This window comes from Pelophylax lessonae (genome assembly GCF_965119305.1).
Source record: "Pelophylax lessonae genome assembly, chromosome: 1".
Classification (NCBI taxonomy): domain Eukaryota; kingdom Metazoa; phylum Chordata; class Amphibia; order Anura; family Ranidae; genus Pelophylax; species Pelophylax lessonae.
This window is the reverse complement of record NC_138768.1, coordinates 214,360,550-214,381,638: the sequence shown is the minus strand read 5'-3', so window position 1 is coordinate 214,381,638 and position 21,089 is coordinate 214,360,550. Positions and strand designations below refer to the sequence as shown.

Sequence of the window (21,089 nt, the reverse complement as noted above, 5' to 3'; positions counted from 1 at the left end):
TAAAAATACGCTCATTGAATTTTTTTTTGTCAAAGACATGTAGCTAAATATATTTTGGCCAAAAAAAATGACAAATTGAGTATATTGGATATTTTTTAAAAGACAAAGTTGAAAATGTCATTTTTTTTGCAAAATTTTCGCTCTTTTTTTATTAATATCGCAAAAAATAAAAAGCGCAGAGGTGATCAAATACCACCAAAAGAAAGCTCTGTTTGTGGGAAAAAAGGACGTAAATTTCGTTTGGGTACCACATTGCATGGCCGCACAATTGTCAGTTAAAGTCGCACAGTGCCGAAGCACAAAAAGTGGCCTGGACGTAAGACAGCAAAATCCTCCGGTGGTAAAGTGGTTAATTGCTAAAAAGCATCTGCAGCTACATAGGAAAGTGGTGGGTTGGTTTAAAGCTTGTTTACTGCTTTTTAAAGAGATGTACAGTAAATACTTGAATGTCCATAACCTGGCTATGGGTTCAGTTTATGCCCTAGATTTAAAAAATGACACACAAGACACACAATACTTCAAGAAACCAGCCTAGTAATCTTTCCATTAGATAAATGATTTAGGTATCTTCTATACATATCTTTTTCCAAATGCTTACATTATCACCATACTCCACTAGTTATGGACTAAAATATATATAACTCCCTTTCCTTTTTTGGCAGCATTCTCTTCTAATGACTGCTATTGTAATAATTGCTTTTATAACTGCTCTAAAAACTCAGTAACTTTAAAGATGGTTGCTGTACGTTTCTCATTGTACATCTTTGTGTTTATGATACAAAGCTTTCTCTTACTACATGTCATAATGCTATAAACTTTATGAACATAAGACGACAGAAAAAGGGAAAACTAAATTTCTGCTTCAATTTATACACACAACTCTCAAGAAAGAGAGTTTTATGACAGAAATAAAATTAATAGCACATCACGGATCACATTTCCATGTATGAGGAACTAAACTACACTATTTATGGTTGCAAAAAATCACAAAGTGGCGTGCTAAAATTTTATGCAAGCTGATTTTTAATATTAATGGGACACAAGTGACAATTTTCTCTTTCAAGAACTAACAAGAAAACAAGATGCCGCAAAAAATGATTTGACTATAATATCTTGATGACTTAAACAATTAAATACAATGGAAACATCAAACTAAACCTGTCTAAATGTTTACATTGAACTGACTAGGTTTACTACTAGAAGATATATACAATCACAATGAAAATATATATTATTACGTGAAACTCTTCGGCAAGAACATTTTATGTATGTACTGATAAGAGCAACACAATGGGTTTCTTTCAGTGCAGCGGTACTTGCCTTTTCTCCTTCTAGTCTCTATCACAAACATGCCCAGTTCCAACTAATTTGATCAAAAATGCCTAAACAAAGGTTATCATTAACCACTTAAGCCCCGGAGGATTTTCCTGCTCAAAGACCAGGCCCTATTTTGCGATTCGGCACTGCGTGACTTTAATGGACAATTGCGCGGTCGTGCGATGCTGTACCCAAATGAAATTGACATCCTTTTTTCCCATAAACAGAGCTTTCCTTTGGTGGTATTTGATCACCTGTGCGATTTTTATTTTTTGCACTAGAAACAAAAAAATAGCATCAATTTTGAAAAAATAACAATATTTTTCACATTTTTTTTATATGAAATTCCCCCCAAAAATGTAAAAATCAAAATTTTTAACATTTTAGGCCAATTTGTTTTCTGCTACATATTTTTGGTAAAAAAATAATCGCAATAAGCGTATTTTGATTGGTTTGCGCAAAAGTTATTGCGTTTACTAACTAAGGGAAAGATTTATGTAGTTTTTATTGTTTTTTTTTTTTAACGAGTAATGGCGGCGATCTGCGCGTTTTTTTGCGGGACTGCAACATTGCAGCGGACATATCGGACCCCTGACTAAAATTTTTGACACTTTTGGGGGTACCAGTGACATTACTACAGTAATCAGTGCTATAAATATGCACTGTTACTGTAAAAATGACACTGGCAGGGAAGGGGTTAACTTTATTAGTGATCAAGGGGTTAAGTGTGTCCCTAGGGGCTTGTTTCTAACTGTAAAGGGGCGTGGCTAGTGATGTAACCACAGAGACATACGATCCTATATAGCAGGATCGTATAGTCTCTACAGTTACACCAGGGAGAATGACAGGCAACTTTGTTTACATTAGCCGTCTGCCTTTCTCCCTCTCCAGCGGGAGATCGCGAGTGACCGGCGGACATCGGAGCCGCCGGTCACATGCGTGGGGCTGCAGAGGAATGAGCGGGGGTGGGAGCGTGCCTCCGGCGGGTCACGCTCGCCCCCTGCAGGCTCCTGGGTGAGCGACGTAGTCTTTTTTGGGTGCACCTCCAGCGGTCCTGGCTCCTCCCCCTGATGAGTGCCCCCAATAGCAAGCCTCCTGCTATGGGGGCACTTGAACAGGCTTGCTCCCGAGCCGTGCTCCTATGAATTTACATTGTCTGTTACACACACAGAGCTTGGCTCAGTCATGCCCCCGTTCTCTTCCTTGGCTCTCTGGTGGTTTTAAATAACAGCAACAGGAGCCAATGTCTCCCCCTGCTGGATGAGCCAATGAGGAGAGAGAGACCCAGGAGAGCCACTGCTCTCATACATATCACTGGATTGAGATGAGGCCCAGGTAAGTATAAGGGGGGGGGTCTGCCTTTAGAACCACTTTAATCAATATATACCTGTTTTATCAAATGAAGAACACTAAGGGGTGCATTTATCAACAAATTCCAGTGCTGCTAATCCATTAAAACTGCATATAAATTAATTTTGTTTGAATCGGACAAAACTGAATGTTTTCAGGCTATATTTTGTGCATATCAAATGTTATTTATTAAAAAAATGGTGAATGGGGAAAAAACTGCATTATGACTGCTAATTGAAACTGAGGAACATACTTGTTTCCTGTGATACGTGGAGCCACCTAATGACCATGATGCAGGGTTTTCCCTATTTACAGTTTTTTTTTTTTTTTTAAATGAATAATACTTGATCTGCAGAAAATAAATCTTGAGATCACTCGATGTTCCCGTTCATACAGAAATTCACATGAAGTTTTAGGCTCCATGCACACAGGGCGTCATAAAAACGTGCTCCAAAGCTGTTTACTTGACGCCAGGAAAAAGCGGCGTCAAAAACGCGCCTCAAGCCGCGTTTTGCATTGGCGTCATAGCGCGTTTAGGCAAGCGTTTTTTAAAGTAAACACAACTTTTTACATAAATTCACTCCCATATTACCCAGAATTCCATAAAATATGAGAAATATCACATGACTATGCCATTTTGTGAGGAGAAACTGAGGAGAGAGCATTTTACTAGTTGTGGGAGATTGTTTTGAGGAAAATGGATCCTGTGATTCAAAAAATCGATGAGGCAATCCTTCTGATTGCTCTGCATAGGATGCGGCGGAGGAGACAGATGGAGGAGGAGGAGAGAAGCAGCAGACGGCGTAGATTCTGGGTACATCCCATTGTATCCCAGCGTCCTACGTTGGGGTACTTTCAGAGCATGTACACCCATCTTCGCATGCATCCTGAAAAATTCTTCAACTTTACAAGAATGTCAGTATCTGTCTTCGATGACCTGCTGGGGAGGCTCAGGCCAAGGTTAGAAAGGATGGACACCAGGATGAGAAGCAGTGTGTCACCAGAGGAACGACTGCTCGTGACACTCCGGTAAGTGATATTTGTTTTGAAGGAGGGGTTAGTGCCTGTTCACACATATGCAATGTCACACATTGTATGACATTGCATGCATGCAATTTGTACCGAACTGCTATGCAAATCGCATGCGATGTTTGTTCATTGCGATTTCTTGCAAACCGATTGCATAGCTTATGTCGCATTGCATGTGTACAAAATGTATTGCGTTGTATTGTTTTGACACTCCCAATTTTGTTCTTTTTTAGGTTCCTTGCTACAGGATTGAGTTTCGTGTCCTTACACCACCACTTTCTTCTTGGTGTCTCGACGGTTGGCAAGATAGTCCGAGAAAGCTGTTTGACAATATGGGAGGAGCTTAATCAAGTCGTAATGCCGGAGCCAACAGAAGACCTCTGGGAAGCAGTGGTTGATGAATTTTGGGAAAAAACTCAGTTTCCCAATTGTCTGGGCGCACTGGATGGCAAACATATCAGGGTCAAGAAGCCTCCTCACTCAGGTTCATCATATTTTAACTATAAAAAATACTTTTCGGTGGTCCTGCTGGCATTAGCTGATGCGAATCTGCGTTTCGTTGTGGTTGACGTTGGAGCATATGGCAGCCAGAGTGATGCCCGCATTTTTCGTGATTCAGCGTTCGGACGTCGGCTAAATGAAGGAAGGTTCAACATTCCAGAAAGAAGGCCTCTACCTTGTACCGAGGATCCAAGCTTACCAATGGTCATGGTAGCGGATGAGGCCTTCGGACTTAGTGAAAATATAATGAGGCCATACAGTGGCTATTGTCTCAGTGACAGCCAAAAAATATTTAATTATCGTCTCAGCCGTGCACGCCGCGTTGTTGAATATGCCTTTGGAGTCCTGACAGCAAAATGGAGAGTGTTACTCACCTGCATGCAGCTTGATGTGGAGAATGCCATTAGGGTGGTCCTGGCATGCTCTGTTCTCCACAACTTCCTGCGGGAGAAGGAGAGGAGCACTGTTGAACCGGAACCCCGAAACCAAAATCAACGGGTGCAATTTTTGGACTTGAGGTCAACGGCACGGGTGATGGGCATTCGTAACCAGTTTGCCGATTTCTTCTTATCACCTGATGGAGAAGTTTCGTGGCAAAATGATTTTATTTAAAAAAAATGTTGTATCTTTCTAAGCTCTGCCTTCTTGTTTTTTTTAGAAATAAAGCAATTTAAAATTTGGCAGTTCTTTTCACGTCTCCCATTTCTTCAGTTCAGCTGTGCCTTGTACCTTGTTGGGCAGAAGAAAAAGAGTCCTTTTCTTCTGCTTGAGGCAAGCGTATGATACCCCTTGTTGGGCTGCACTTACGCTTGCCCCAGGCAGAAGAAAAAGAGTCCTTTTCTTCTGCTTGAGGCAAGCGTATGATACCCCTTGTTGGGCTGCACTTACGCTTGCCCCAGGCAGAAGAAAAAGAGTCCTTTTCTTCTACTTGAGGCAAGCGTATGATACCCCTTGTTGGGCTGCACTTATGCTTGCCCCAGGCAGAAGAAAAAGAGTCCTTTTCTTCTGCTTGAGGCAAGCGTATGATACCCCTTGTTGGGCTGCCCTTATGCTTGCCCCAGGCAGAAGAAAAAGAGTCCTTTTCTTCTGCTTGAGGCAAGCGTATGATACCCCTTGTTGGGCTGCACTTACGCTTGCCCCAGGCAGAAGAAAAAGAGTCCTTTTCTTCTGCTTGAGGCAAGCGTATGATACCCCTTGTTGGGCTGCACTTACGCTTGCCCCAGGCAGAAGAAAAAGAGTCCTTTTCTTCTGCTTGAGGCAAGCGTATGATACCCCTTTTTAGGCTGCACTTACGCTTGCCCCAGGCAGAAGAAAAAGAGTCCTTTTCTTCTGCTTGAGGCAAGCGTATGATACCCCTTGTTGGGCTGCACTTACGCTTGCCCCAGGCAGAAGAAAAAGAGTCCTTTTCTTCTGCTTGAGGCAAGCGTATGATACCGCTTTTTAGGCTGCACTTACGCTTGCCCCAGGCAGAAGAAAAAGAGTCCTTTTCTTCTGCTTGAGGCAAGCGTATGATACCCCTTGTTGGGCTGCACTTACGCTTGCCCCAGGCAGAAGAAAAAGAGTCCTTTTCTTCTGCTTGAGGCAAGCATATGATACCCCTTTTTAGGCTGCACTTACGCTTGCCCCAGGCAGAAGAAAAAGAGTCCTTTTCTTCTGCTTGAGGCAAGCGTAGGATACCCCTTGTTGGGCTGCACTTACGCTTGCCCCAGGCAGAAGAAAAAGAGTCCTTTTCTTCTGCTTGAGGCAAGCGTATGATACCCCTTTTTAGGCTGCACTTACGCTTGCCCCAGGCAGAAGAAAAAGAGTCCTTGTCTTCTGCTTGAGGCAAGCGTATGATACCCCTTGTTGGGCTGCACTTACGCTTGCCCCAGGCAGAAGAAAAAGAGTACTTTTCTTTTGCTTGAGGCAAGCGTATGATACCTGTATGCTAACATACTGCAGAAGTGTACCTTAAACCCAAAAAAAAAAAACACACATATTCACGTTTAAAGATTTATTAAATGAACAAGCTGGAGTAACAAAACAAAAAAGCAAACTGGAGTAACAAAACAAAAAAGCTCAAGTTATAACTGCTGATATTGAGCAGATTGGTCAGCAGGGCTCGGATGAGGTGATTGGGGACGGGGGAAAGTGGATTCAGGGTGGGAATGGGTAGGTTGGGGCAGGCGCTCATTCCCAAAGTCCTGGGGATGGTAGGGTCCTTGGAAGGCAGGGGGTATGGCAACATTGGAGCACGTTGAATGTCCTGGAGGAGGGGGAGGAGGAAATTCCGTGGGGAAATGTGGGGAGTAATAGGAAGGGTAGGAATGGCCGGATGGTGGCTGCCATCTATGTTGCTGATATGAGGGGGGTGGTAGCATTGCTACAGTCCTGGATGACATTGTGAGATCCTGAAAAGCACTGGATGGATCGCTAGGTGGTGGCCCACCACTTAATTTTGCTGTAAGGTATTGCACAGCAAAAACGTACATTCGATCCATACAGTGCCTCTCCTCGGCTCCACCAATCTCCTCCAGGACGTGGTACATGTTCCGCAGGAATGAGGCGCGCGGATTCAAAGGATCCAAAAATGGGTCCACGATGCGCCTCTCCTGCCTCACTTCCTGCAGCAAGGCTACCAACCTGTCCTCAGTTTCAGGGGCGAAAATGCCACTCCTCTTGCGCTGATTGCGGCCTCTACCACGGGCACTCCCATTGCCACGGCCACAAACTTCCACGTGGTATTCTGGTTCCTGGTGGAGGCTGCTGGCAGGTGTAACCTGGCTCGTAGATTCCTGTGAACAAAAATGGGCATGTTCAGATTGGTACATAGACTGACAGACAGAAGAGACATAATGGACAGATAATTACCTGTGCTGGGGATTGGCTTTGGGAAATGGAGAGATTGGGGGATAGCACCTCCGCATCTGTGACACTCCCACTTTCAATGCAAGCAGCATCTGGAGCATCCACCTCCTCCTCCTCCTCGATATGTTCCCTGCTGTCTGAAATGTTTGATGTTGTGCTATAGAGAATTAAAACAGTTAAGAATGTACATTTTTTAATTTTTGTTAGGGTATATGTGACATAAAAAAAAAAGAACTTACTCACTTGCGTTTTGTAGCATTGATCGGCGCAGGAACGCTAGGTGATTATGGAACAAATATTGTTTTCTCCGTGGAGCTGCTGCTCCACTCCGCTAAGATTTTTCAAGTTCAGTCAGATCTCTCCTTACTCGGTCACGTATGGATTTCCGCCGCCGTTGTAATGTTTTGGCTACGAAAAATTGGGCCCAGTCTGGTATGAGCGCATTGGAAATTTCACTCCAGATCTTGGTTTTACGCAGGCGATCATTATATAACGGATGCGATAAATCCCAGAGTTCTGGATTCACTTCAATGGCTGAAATCAGCTCTGCCTGAGGAATATCAGTAGCCATGCTTCTTCTTTTCCACACTTCTCAACAGGGGCAAAGGTCTCTTGGGTAATGTGGGCATGTATTTCCTGTTTTCCATGTGATTACAGTCACCTATCACATTTTTTCTGTATTTCCTGGTTTCCAGGTCATTACAGTGACCAATCACATTTAAAAAAAAAAAAAAAACGCTTGACGCTGCTTGACGTGCGTCATGCCGCGTTTAGGCGCGTTCAGGCGCATTTTAGTAGCGTCAGGCGTTTTTTGCAGCTTGACGCTGGAGCTCCAGAACGAACAGTTCCTGGGGTTTTTTTTGGAGCTGTAAAACGCCTATGCCACTTGGAGCTCCTAAAAGCTCTATGTGTGCATGAGTCCATAGAATAACATAGATGGACGTTCTGCAGCTGCAAAAAAAAAAAGGCTGACGCTGCTAACAGCAGCTCCAAAAACGTCCAGTGTGCATGAGGCCTTATAGTTACACTCCTAAGTTTGCTAGAGCAGTGTACTGTTATATAAACAATTACTGTGTTTGTTGTTTTAAAATATAAACTGCTACTTTCATTCTTGTTTTACATCTTTTTTTACATCTTAGTGCTGTTGATCCCCTCCAGTCCCATTCAGCCATGTCTCTTCTATATGCACTTTCTTCAGTATCTACTATGAATCACTGCTCTGGACTGGCTTCCTGATATCTCCATCAGGGGCATGTATGACATAGTGACAATGCAGCATTGCAACTGGGAGACACTTTTCACCCTCTTACAGGTAATGTCTGAGCAAGAACCTTCATAGCAGAATCACCAGGAATTATTTAAATAAAATCTGCAGATTCAAAAAGATTCAAAATTTTAGAATAACATTAACATGTTAAATCTTATATAAGATTTTGGTATTTGGGTTTAGATCTACTTTAATTGTTCTGCTTCTGTATAGATACAGCACGTGGTGATTTGGTATTTTTGTTAGTTTGCATCAACCTGTTTTTAGAGACACACCAGATAAAAGATTGTATGTACTTTATTTTAACCGATTTCGCCATTGAAAATATTTATATAAAGCACTAGACATAGAACAAATAAGTGGCACATGTATATTGCTCGTACTAGAACACATGGAATTGCACTCTTTGCAGAGAAAGTTGACAATCAAGAAGATTGGCTGGTGAAGTCCTGCTTTTAGAGAAGATTTCAAAGAGTTGCTTATTTATGTGTAAAATAATGTTCTCTGTCTCAGACATAGAGTGGACAAAATATATCAGGTACTCAAAATAATGGAGAAATCAAACAACAAAATTGTCTGGTGCCAACATCTCCCTTTGGTTTTATCTCTGCTTTGCTTCGCTCTTATTATATAGTTTGAAGAATATAGCTTTATGAATGTGCATAGTACTTCACCCTTTTAAAAAGCACTGAATAGGTTGGATGAAATGGAACTTCAGCAGTACAGTACAAAGTAAGGAGCAGGGAATATTAAAATCTAGTGCACTGAAATGCAAAACAAGATACATTTTTCCTTTCAAGGGTCTATATTTATTAAAGTAGATCTTAAACAATCACTAAAACCTCATAAAAGCTTGAACATGTTAATGTAATTTCAAAAGTTGCTTTCAATGTTTTTTTTAAACCTGTAGCTTACACATATACATTGGTTACATTCACATCAGTCCCTGCCCTCAAGGAGCCTATAATCTAAGCTGTTACCTGTTATGGGGTGACAACTGTCACCCAATTGTGCTCCTGCCCAATCACCCTGTTGCATGCAAACTTTGTTTAGATTACAAGCACTGGCGTAGTGTCAGGGTCGCAAGGGTCATAATTGTGACCCCATCCCTACTCCAGGGGGTCCTGTGCCTCCTCCCTTTCACTTTACATTTTATGCCTTTTGTTTCACTTGACCCTCCCTTCTAGATTGTAAGCTCTAACGAGCAGGGCCCTCTGATTCCTCCTGTATTGAATTGTACTGTAACTGTATTGTCTTCCCCACACTGTAAAGCTCTGCGCAAACTGTTGGCGCTATATAAATCCTGTATAATAATAATAATAATGTCACTGTGCCTGTCTGAGGCAGATGTGCGAAGGCCAATGTGTGTTAGGCAGACTCAGATCAATCCCCTCTCCTTCACACAGGTGATGGGTGTGATGGGGCCGCTGAGTGGAGGAGGAAGGTCATGTGCTGGGGGGAATGATAGGAAGAACTGCGGTGATCAGGGAATTTCCTCCTTTCTGGTGTGCAGACCCAACTTCTCTCTGCTGCCTCCTAGATCAATGTCCTTTCTGTCTCTGCCCCTCTGTGAGCTGGTTCATCCTCACTCCTTCCCTCACCTCTGCCTCCATGACAGTCCGTGCTGGTCTCCCCTCACCTTCCTCTTCTGTTATGGCCCTCTTCCCATGATGTGTTCTCATGATGTGTTCTCATGATGGGAGCAAGGCCAGGGGGTACACACTGTCCAGCTATAGCCAGTTTAGGTGTGTTAGAATGCATGCCAGCAAACTAGATAACTCCTCTAGATGAACTTTTGGGCATAAGCTAAAACATATTCCTTTTTCTGCACATAAGAATTGGTGACTGGCTAATAAGAACTTGCGTGCACACACGAGTCGTTACGCATTTTCATGCACTCCGGCGCTTGCGCGCACATGTGACAGATGCTGGCACCAAACAGACTATTTAAACTCAGCCAGTGTTTTGGATCAGTGCCGCTTTGTCTTCAGCCTCCTGTGATCCTGTGAACCTGTATCCTTCTTCAGTTGCTGACCTGGCTTGTCTTGACCATTCTCTGAACTTCCCCTGCATCGACCTTGGCTTGTCCCCAGAACTCTGCTCCTGTTCCACTGATCGGTTCCAGGCATGGCTTGTCTCCTGACCACGTTCCTGTCTGTGCCCTGTACCCAATCCATCCTGTCTGTGTATGACCCGGCCTGCCTGCTGTAGCCAGCACCAACTGCCTGCCTACTTCCCTGCTTGCTGAAGCCATCTGACAACTTCTCCTGTCCAGCGAGGACACCTACCCTACTTCTAGCAAGACTTACAGGCACTCATGCCACTCTGTACTCCTGCACCTCCTGTCTAAATTATCAGGGGCCCTGAGTCAGAGGTGTGAGAGGCCTTCCTCATAATATCAGTCTTTGCTACTTGGTATGTGATAGAGTGCCTAAGATGCTACAACTGGGCAGCAGGTTCATCAAGTAGGGCAAGGTCAGAGTGCAGCATGGGGGGTGGAGGAGGGGATGTGATAACACTCTACAGTCCAGGACATTGCGCTAGGGGAGTTCTACACATTGACAGGAACTGAGACTTCTCTGGACTCCCCTTGTACCAGAAATATCCCATGTGTGGGGGAATGACAGGAGCCAGCTTAGGGGAGGGGTGAGTCCTGGACAGGCTGTGACTTGTAGTTTGCAGGCAGCAGGTGGACCCCTGTGTGACTTGAAGGGACCCCCAACACTGCTGTAGCATTGGGACTCACCTTTGTGGCCTCGCTCTTACACCTGGACAGGAGGGGAGTCGGGGGCAGCATATAGAGAAACCAATCCACTCCATTTTCCTCCTTCTACCACTGAATGCTGGCTTCTCCTCCTCTCTCTCCCACCAGAATTCAGTGGCAATGGAGGAAAAAGGAGTGAATCAGTTCCTCTATATGCTGACACTACTTTCTGTCCAGGTTACTTTTATTTCTGCTGCTTGACCCTTATTTCTGCTGCTTCATGAACCAAGGCATAGTAAGCTGTGTTTACCATGCTTCGGTTTATGAATGAGCAGGAAGACTGCGCAGAGCTCTTTCTGTTAATGAGCATAAACATTCTTCATTCTTTCACATTCATTCACTCTTTCTTTCTGTGAAGATGTGTCTTAAAATAGAGATATTTCACCCCCCCCCCCCCCCACAGCAGGTCTGCTTTATATAAAAAAAAAAATAATAAAATAAATGAAAAAATAATAAAAAGTAACAAATAAAAAACCTACTGACTCCATCCACTGCCCTACTGTCTGTAGTTATTCATTCACAAATACGTGAAAAAGTACATAAAAACACCCACAAAGTTAAAAAGAAAATCTGGTGTTAAAAAAAATAAGCACTGTTCCCTTGAGGTCAATCCAATGTCAGTCATCTCATCTAGCAATGTAACAATTTCCTGGTGAATTTCCAGGAATCTGTGAGTATTCATTCTGTATGTGTTTTTAATAAAGCCAGCGTTTTAAAGTTATAAGCACTATTGGAATATTTTTTCCCATCCTTGTGCACCCTGATGATAGTGGATGAAGGAGGAGGTTACTCAATGCAATGATTAAAGAGCCAGGATATCTAGAATATACTATATAGCGCAGGAAAGGCTTAGACCAAGCTTAATTGCAAGGTCACACTCATTGAGGTGAAAATACACCTAAAGGGGGAAGTGCGAGTGACATCATATTTTTTTTTTGTGACATCATATTTTGATTTTGGAGCGCTATAAAGATAAACAGGATCAAGTCAGTTATGTGGATGGTGATTGGCTAGTTGGAGTCAGGCCACACAAGAGTTATATGGACTATACATAAGAGGTCTTTATACAAGCAATAATAATTGCATGCCAATTTGGTTTCAATACCGTGGATTGTTTTCACACTGTATGATTTGTTACATATTGTTTTGCACTAAGGATATATTTATGTTTGTAAGTTAAGCACAGCGCGGCACATACTGTATATAGAATTTAAATGTAAACACAAAGTTTAAAATTCTGATCAACTAGCCTCTGTTTATAAACATTGCTGGTAGGCAAGCAGTTAGGCCCCTTTCACACTAGTGCGATTTGTCCCGCGATTTTGGACCGCAAAATCACACGACAAGTCGTTTTCCATTATTTTCAATGAGCCCCATTCATATCAGTGCGTTTTGAAGTTGCACCGACTTCAAAGTAGTTCCTGCACTACTTTGCCACAATTTGATTGCGTTTTGAGCCATAGCCATTGCTTTCAAAATCGCATCAAAATCGTGGCAAAGTCGCGTCAAAATTGCACCGCAAAATCGCAGTAAAATCACGTCGCATAAGTGTAAAAGGGGCCTTAGTGCCGGTTCACATTATTGCGGCTGCGGAGATTGCATGTAATTCGGAGCGCACTGCTCCTTCATTACATGCGATCTAATGTGCGGATGCGAATTCAGCCATACACTTTGTATGGCTGAATTCGCACTGTATCCACACCAAAGACGCACAGGACCCTTTTTTTCAGCCGCATCAGGATTGGATTGCACAGTGGTTCACACTTGTGCGATCCAATCCTGTGCAAACTGTCAGATCGCACTGTGATATGCGATCAAACTGGGGGGTGTCGTTAACATTTAATTGACACCCCCTGCGTATCGCATATGGCAGTGTGAACTGCCAGATGTGCGGATGCGATGGGGGAACAGGCTGCGAATTCGCAGCCTTCCCGCATCGCACAAGTGTGAACCGAGCCTTAAAGGATTTGTGGATTTTTAAGACCCCTTTCACATGGGGCGGATCTTGTAGCAGAATGGACACTAAGAGTGTGGTTTGTGTTGGAAGAGTGAAGGAGCAGTGTCCCTCGGGAGATGGGTGGGGGTTTGTTATTGGTAAATACCTGCAGTCTATTGTTCTATTGTTCCTATCTGGCCAGAGTAGGTTATTATGGGATGTTCAGTTTTGTGTGTGGGATGGCTCGAAGAGGGAGGGGTTTTTCTAGATTGTAGTTCCCTTGTGTTTGTGTTTTCAATAATAAAACTTAGTCTAGTTTGACTCTCAGAACTGTGTGTCGTCCAGTTACTGGGGGAATTTTGCCTTGGATATTTTAGCACTTCCTCAGCTTCAAGGATTATACAGCGGAGATACCTAGGCTGGGTATTGGAGCTCCGTTACATTGGTGGCAAGCGGTGGGATGCAAGCCTTGCAGAAAGAGGAAGCAGTTTGTACAAATTCGGTTACACGAATGGAAGTGTGAATGGAGACGAACTATGCTGGATTAAAACGAGCCACGTTAAAGGATTTGCTGGAAGCGAGAGGGAAAATAGCCAGCAATAAAACCAAAGCCACGCTGATTGCAGAGCTGACCGAGGAGGATCGGGCACGCAGTATGGCTACAGAAGCCATGGATACAGAATTTGACAAAGAAGTGAAACGCAGGCTAGCGTTTTATGGAGAAAACCCCTCAATAGAGCTGATACAGGCAACGTTAGCCCAAGTGGATGCCTTTATCACAGCAAGAGAGGACCGGGAGAACCAACTCCGGCTGGCAGAGCAGCGTGCCTTGGAGAGACGGCCAACTACTACACAGGCACCAGAGACAAGATTAAAGGTACCACATAAAGCTTTTAAAAAGTTTGTGTAAGCAGAGGAAGAGATTGATGGCTTCCTGCAAGATTTTGAACGGCAATGCAGGCTGTACCAAGTACCCCTGACAGACTGGGTACGTATCCTAGCTGGTAAAATGTCAGGCCGTGCAGCAGAAGCCTACAGAGCCGTGCCAGAGGAGGAAATCTCAAGCTATAGCCGGGTAAAGGAAGTGATTTTGGCAAGATATGCCATCACCCCAGAAGCGTACAGGAGACGCTTCAGGGAAACCAAGAAACAGGAGAAGGACTCCCACACTGAATGGGCTTGCCATATGCAGAGGGCAGCCCAAGCCTGGCTACAAGCCTGTCAGGCAACCACAGCAGAAACGATCACCCAGCTGATTTTACTGGAACAATTCTATAATGGACTAAACCCAGGGGTACAGGAGTGGGTAAGGGACCGCAAACCTACCACTCTCCCTGAAGCGGCCAGGCAGGCCGATGAATATCAGGATGCCCGCAGGCAATCACAGATTAGCTTCAGTCCAAACCCCAGACCGCTGAACAATAACCCAGGGTCACCAGCACCACAAAGATCAGGACTAATCCCTAAGCGCCCAGAAAATCTATACCATGGGCACAACAGAGTGCAGTGCCATTTGTGCAAGAAATTTGGGCACTATCAGAGAGACTGCACTCAGAATCGAAACCACGCTTCATGGATTCTAACAGAACCCCCACTACCACAAAGGGGGCGAAACTCCTCCAAACACCAGACACCCAGATACCCATCCCGCAGTGGGGTACAGTGCCACAGGTGCAAGCAGTTTGGGCACTATCGACGAAACTGTACCCAGAGCAGGAACCAAGCTGCAGGGATCCGACCAGGGTCACCCCCTTCAGCACGGACAACGGTCCCCTACTATGCCGCAGAGGTTCCCCCAGTCGTACCCAGGTTCAAACCCACCGAGGAGCAATTGGGTACCCTTCACGAAGCTAACCTGGTGCAAGCCACTACGGAGAACAGACAGCACCATCTACAATCCGTCCAGTTAAATGGAAAGCCTGCGCAAGGTCTCCGAGACATGGGAGCTACTCTCACCTTGGTCAAGCGACACCTGGTCCCAGATGCCGCTCGAACCGGAGGCTCAGTAGTGGTACGGATGGCAGGGGGAGCAGTACATCGGCTACCCACTGCGAGGGTCCACTTGGATTGGGGTGACGGGTCAGGTCTGATCGATGTGGGGTTGATACGGGAGCTCCCCACCGACATCTTACTGGGGAACGACCTAGGCCAGTTGCCCTCAGCATTCCTGCCAGTCCAGATCCCAGGCCCACATCACAGAGACCTACTGGCCTTCTGAGGTCCAGACACTTTAATGTTTGCATTGGGAGCAGTATTGAGCCAGGTTGGAGAAGATGGCAGAGAACAACCCGTAACCTACTTGAGCAGAAAGCTTCTGCCCAGGGAAAAGAAGCTTCAGCCCTACTTGTATGGACAACAGAATGGCAATGCTAATGGGTTATCGCGACAAACTGAACTGGAAAAATGATCTGTGAGTACTCCCCGGACATCCCCAAGCCGATCCGTTATGGATCAGACTGTGTATGCCGGCTTATGGTTAAGGGGGAGCAGTGTAGCAGAATGGACACTAAGAGTGTGGTTTGTGTTGGAAGAGTGAAGAAGCAGTGTACCTCAGGAGATGGGTGGGGGTTTGTTATTGGTAAATACCTGCAGTCTATTGTTCTATTGTTCCTATCTGGCCAGAGTAGGTTATTATGGGATGTTCAGTTTTGTGTGTGGGATGGCTCGAAGAGGGAGGGGTTTCCCTAGATTGTAGTTCCCTTGTGTTTTCAATAATAAAACTTAGTCTAGTTTGACTCTCAGAACTGTGTTTCGTCCAGTTACTGGGGGGATTTTGCCTTGGATATTTTAGCACTTCCTCAGCTTCAAGGATTATACAGCGGAGATACCTAGGCTGGGTATTGGAGCTCCGTTACAGATCTGTTTTCACGGACTCTGCTTGCTCAGCGGGATTGCTCTGCTGATCTCTGCTGAGCAGGTGGATGACAGGTCCGTCTCCACTCACTGTGCAGAGATGGACCTGTCAGAGTCTCGCTCTCCTCTATGGGAAGGCTTTCTGTTTTCATCTGATCTGACCCACTGGATGGATGGCGAACGTATCATCGCCACATGTCTGCTGACATACGCCTCCCCATAGAGGACAATGGGTGGCCTGATCGTGTCTGCCTGAAAAACGGACAGGCGGACCCGATTGGTCCAATCATGTAAAAGAGGACTAGTGCTGTCCTTTGATGCGAATGAAAGGACCCCGTTCCCCACTAAAAGGTGTTTTTTTTAAAAGTTGCCTTTGTTCATATTTCCTAATGGCAGTATCCTGGTATTCACACCCTTTTATGAACTAAATCTTGCAGTTTAGTCTTAAAAAAGGCCATAAAAAGATAACAAGATTCGGCTCCGATAGACTTTAAAGGGGTTCAGCTCTATGCTTAGTGTTAGCAAACTTTCAATGAACCAAACATTGCTTAGTATGCTCATTACTATTCAGGAGGGACAATAATCTGGCAGGTTAGGTAATCTTTCCTGATCATTACTGTTGTCCCCTGAGAAAAGCTGCACCAGCAACATTTGCCTACATTGCCTAAATCCTTATCCCTTTAATATGGCCACCTTTTGTTCAAATAATTTTTATTACAAATTTAAAGGAGCATACAGAAGTTTATACTTAAACAATCGTTAGAATGGTATCAGAACAAGGATATGATTTCCAATATACTCAAAAACCCTGAACAGTTAAACGTAGAAAAACTGTATCAGAAAGTTATAGGCCCCATAATCTGGCACTACCCATTAACATGACTCATGGGCATGTCTAAGGCTATGAGCCCATTATTCTCAGCACCTAGGCACCAAGAAACAAGAAAGATTGACATGTAATAATAAGTGATCACCTCCGGTAGGTCAGTAAACAGCACCATTTTGGCACCTCTAGGAACATTCTGTCCCTTCACTGAATGGATCAGATTGAACACCCTGATCCAGAAGCGCTGGACCTTCAGACAGAACTACCAGACATGATACATTTTACCTTTCTGTCCACATCTCCGAAAACATAGGGGTGAGGTACTAGGATATAATTTGGCCAACCTTTTCGGGACAAGGTACCAGCGCGATAACACATTGCCTCCACCAATGAAGTGTTAAGTATACCCTTGTGCACCATAATCTACCATTTTTTCCACATTTCCTCCTCAACTGTCTCCCATAAATCCAATTCCAATGCTGTTTGGTATGAAGATTTGTTACCCTGATTGGTGAACAGGACATATAACTCCGTAATGCCTCCCTGTGGTTCAGACCCACATATGCACCTGTTCTCAAAGATGAGTGAATCACAGGTTCAGCCGAGAGAAAAAAGTTTATATATACTGTCAATACCCAGATCTGAACCAGGACCTTTTTTGCTTTTGGCAGTAGCACTTTTTACTGTGCCACCTGAGATACTGGATGGCTTCCTCTCTGATCACTTAGACAATTTTACTTTCTGTCTTTTTTCTGATGAACCTTGAACTCCTTGCTTCTACCATTAACTTTGTATTTAAGCCATGCTTTTGCACTTCCTCCTTGCCAGATTATTGTGCTCTTCTGCAGCCAATAGCTTGCTCCTTACACTCCTGCTGCAGTTCTCATCTTTATTACCACTCATTACCAACTTTTGGTTTGTTCTTCGAATATGCTTCCCCCTTAACCAAAACTGCAACCACGTTACTGGCCTTTGGCTATGGACTATGTTTCTGCTGGATCCCTACCTGCTGCATCTGCTACCGGATCCCGGCTTGATCACCTCCTGGTGGGCAGATCCTGAGGACTGCGACCTGGTACCAGTATGCAACAAAACCCATTCCCACCATTAAGAGCATTGATGAAGACTGACTAGCGCTTAGACCCTGTACCTCAGGTGAGCCCAAATCACCCATCAGGGGGAAATTTGTGCATTGTCCTGCTGGTTTCTATGTGAACATTCACTGCAATAGCTACTGGCCTGTGATAGCCTATACATTTGACTGTAACTGACAGGCTTGCTCTCTTGGCCCAAGGACATCTTCGGGGGTCAGTGCACGTGCTACTCTATCCTACTGTTAATTCAAAGCCTGCTCACCCCACCTTCTCACACTTGATTTGTAGTCAGGATTGGTGATAAGGCAGTTTGCCCAGCCTTTATTCTTTTTCATACATGGTCACCAGCACCTAAACTTCAAGTGTTAAATGGCCCAAAACAATTGCCAGCAGAAGATACAGCTTCAAACACGAACTGAACTTTCCCTATACAGATATCTATCACCCACCCAGGGCCCTCTCCTCTACCCATGGAGAACTATTACCTTCCTTCTTAGTACTGCATCGATGGCTGTGGGGAGACTTCATTGGTGGCAGGCTTCCCTTCCACAGCCAGTGCTGCACCCTTAGAAAGCGCCACTAGAATCCATATTGCTTAAACCAGTGGTTCACTATCATTGTTTTTTCATCTGCCTATGCATTGTTACCTGTATTAACTCTGATTACATTAAAACATTATCTAACTTTATACTGCTGCAAGCTGATTGTTTCTATAATTGACATGAACCACTTTGAAGTACTCAGTAGAACAGTGTTTATTAAAATCCATTTTCATTGCCTTTATTTTATGCTGGCTACTGTTTGTGACAAGGTTACTGAACAGTGTTTGGCAAAATCGTGTCTGAACCTAGAGTGTCAGATGGGTCGAGATGTTTGCAAGGTCAGGGCAGTTCCAGAGGACAAGCGTAACTCAGCAGCTTTTATGAGAGAGTGCTCCAAAACAATGTTTTAATGAAAGAAAACTATACAAGAAAATATTTACACAAAAATATTACAAAATATACAATAATCAAAAGTAAAATAAACAGCATTAAAAATGAAAACTACTTAGCAAAGTTCATCTGGTCTTTGGGTTGTGTGAAGAGTCATAATGTATATGTTTGCATAGTAAATCCAATCTGATACATCGGAGTCACTGGTTTTCATAAATTATTCTTAGCATTCCTTCATAATTCCAATTACTGGCACAACTATTTCCAAAGTGGTAATCATAGAGGAAGCAGGTTCAGCTGGAAGAAAAAAAAATCTTTCTTTCCTCTTCTCTCTTCAGCATTGGTAAAAAGTCGCAACCAAATCTGCTGACACAAGATTGATTGGCTGATTACCTTTCCTCTGATTTATTTGCCCGCCCATGCCAGCATAGTTCTGACTGGCAGTAGCAAGCCTTCTGAATGTATTGCTCCTCGTGTGAAAAGGCAGGGGAAAGGAAAACTTGGTTGGAGCTAGCCCTGTGACAGATTAGGACTGTGGATATGTGGACAAAAGTGAAAAACGAGGACCAATGCGCTACCAGAGGGATCTGACTCTAAATAACAATAGTGATATATCAAAAATAGGTAACGTGAATGGTGAATGAAACAGAAAAAGCTGCCAATCTTAATCGGTGTCCCCACAGTGAAATAACAATGTGCTAATTCAAATAAATATGTCTCAAACACAATCTAAAAATGCTAAAAATATCTCAAATCAATCGTGCTATATGTAAACAAATGTGAACTAATAATGCTGCAATAATCTTGCCGGTGTCCAGATCCATATATATATGGTGCAAGTGGAGATATAATGGTAAATGACGGTGTGCAAAAAGTTCAAATAAATGTCCAAAATAAATCGAGCTGAAACACAAATCCTATGTGTGGAGAGAAGTCTTCCAATATGACATCAAACTTGGTGGTCAATTTAAAAAGACGCAAAAAACAAATCTTCTTGTCGCTCAAGTACAGATAGGTGTGTAGTGGCCGCTTACCTCAATACACACCAAAAACACGTGTGTATAATCCAAAAGCTCTTTGACACTATTCCAGAATGGATGGATGGTGGGATCCCAGAAGCGAGCAGTCACTGATCTCCTCCACTATCTGGCCAAATATAGATTCTCCGCTGTGAAGACATACATCAAGTACACCAATCGAGCCAAGATCAAGTCCGGCATGTGAGAGGATGTGTCTCTCACAGCTCCACTGCAGCACAGCCTTTTAATCCAGCAGCAATCCACCGGAGATCTCAGCTGGCATTACCATTATATCTTTTTTTTTTTTTTCCAAATGGATTTGGACACCATCAGGATTATTGCAGCATTATTGGTTCACATTTGTTTACATATAGCACGATTGATTTGAGATATTTTTAGCATTTTTAGATTGTGTTTGAGACATATTTGAATTAGCGCCGATTTTGTTCACTAGCAGATATGTGGACATACAGTAGCTTACCCACTCCCTGAATCCAAGCTGTCATTTATCGGAGAGTTGTCAGAGTAAATCTTTTACTATTCACTTCCTCTGCCAACTGTCTGAAAAGTGACAGCTGGGTTTCAGGGAGTGGCAAAGCAAACCTGTCAAGGCATCAACATTTTCAGGAACCACTTTTTTCCAGTTCTTTTGGTGTTAGAGGACAAAGTGTCACATAATGTGGTGCCACATCCTGCCCACCCTATATTTCATGTCACCAGCCACTTCTCTGCAGGGTAGGGAATGGATGTGGCCTCTTGTTGTTTCCCTGACTGGCTGTTGTGGTTAAGGGTCACAAGGGTTAAGTGGCAGTCTTCCCTGGTAGAGCTAGAAGGAGGTGAGAGATATATAGCTTGGGCAAAGCTAGTTTGTTGGCAGCCATTACTGCAAGTAAGTGGTAACCTGTATTCTCTGTATAGGACCATCAAGGCTCAGAATGTAGTCTTAAAGATTTTACTGCTTTCTTTTTTTTTAAGAAAACTGGGTGGTGTATGGGGACTTTGCAGTTTGGAACTACTTACAACCCCCTGTTTAGTAATGCTGGACTCTGGGATATTTGTTGTATAGGTACGGGTTTCTCAACTCTTCTCTTCTCTAGGCTTGGATAGGTGTGAGAGAATCCTTAAGAGTGTTAGTTAGGCCAGGCTGGGTTGCCCTGCAGGTGTTCCTTAAGTGACCAGTGTTGGGATCCTCAGCATGTCGTGCTGAAGGTACTAGTTGAATCAAGAGAATTCACCTTGGGGTAGGCAGTAAATTGCTTAAGATCAGTTGTGTTCCCCCACTACACAGCACCTTTTTCAGCCTTGTGAATATAAAGTAGCTAGAATCACATGGAGCAGGCATTATCTGCTACAT

At 43.8% G+C, this 21,089-nt stretch overlaps 1 pseudogene across 1 annotated transcript in view; it reads left to right on the top strand.

Moving 5' to 3' along the window:
- The first annotated feature begins 13,534 nt into the window (after positions 1 to 13,534).
- Positions 13,535 to 21,089, top strand: part of LOC309544696 — a 63,086-nt pseudogene continuing 55,531 nt past the window's right edge. Inside the window, exon 1 of the transcript in view lies at positions 13,535 to 14,512. The product of the transcript in view is annotated as an uncharacterized misc_RNA (transcript). The remainder of the gene's footprint in view (positions 14,513 to 21,089) is intronic.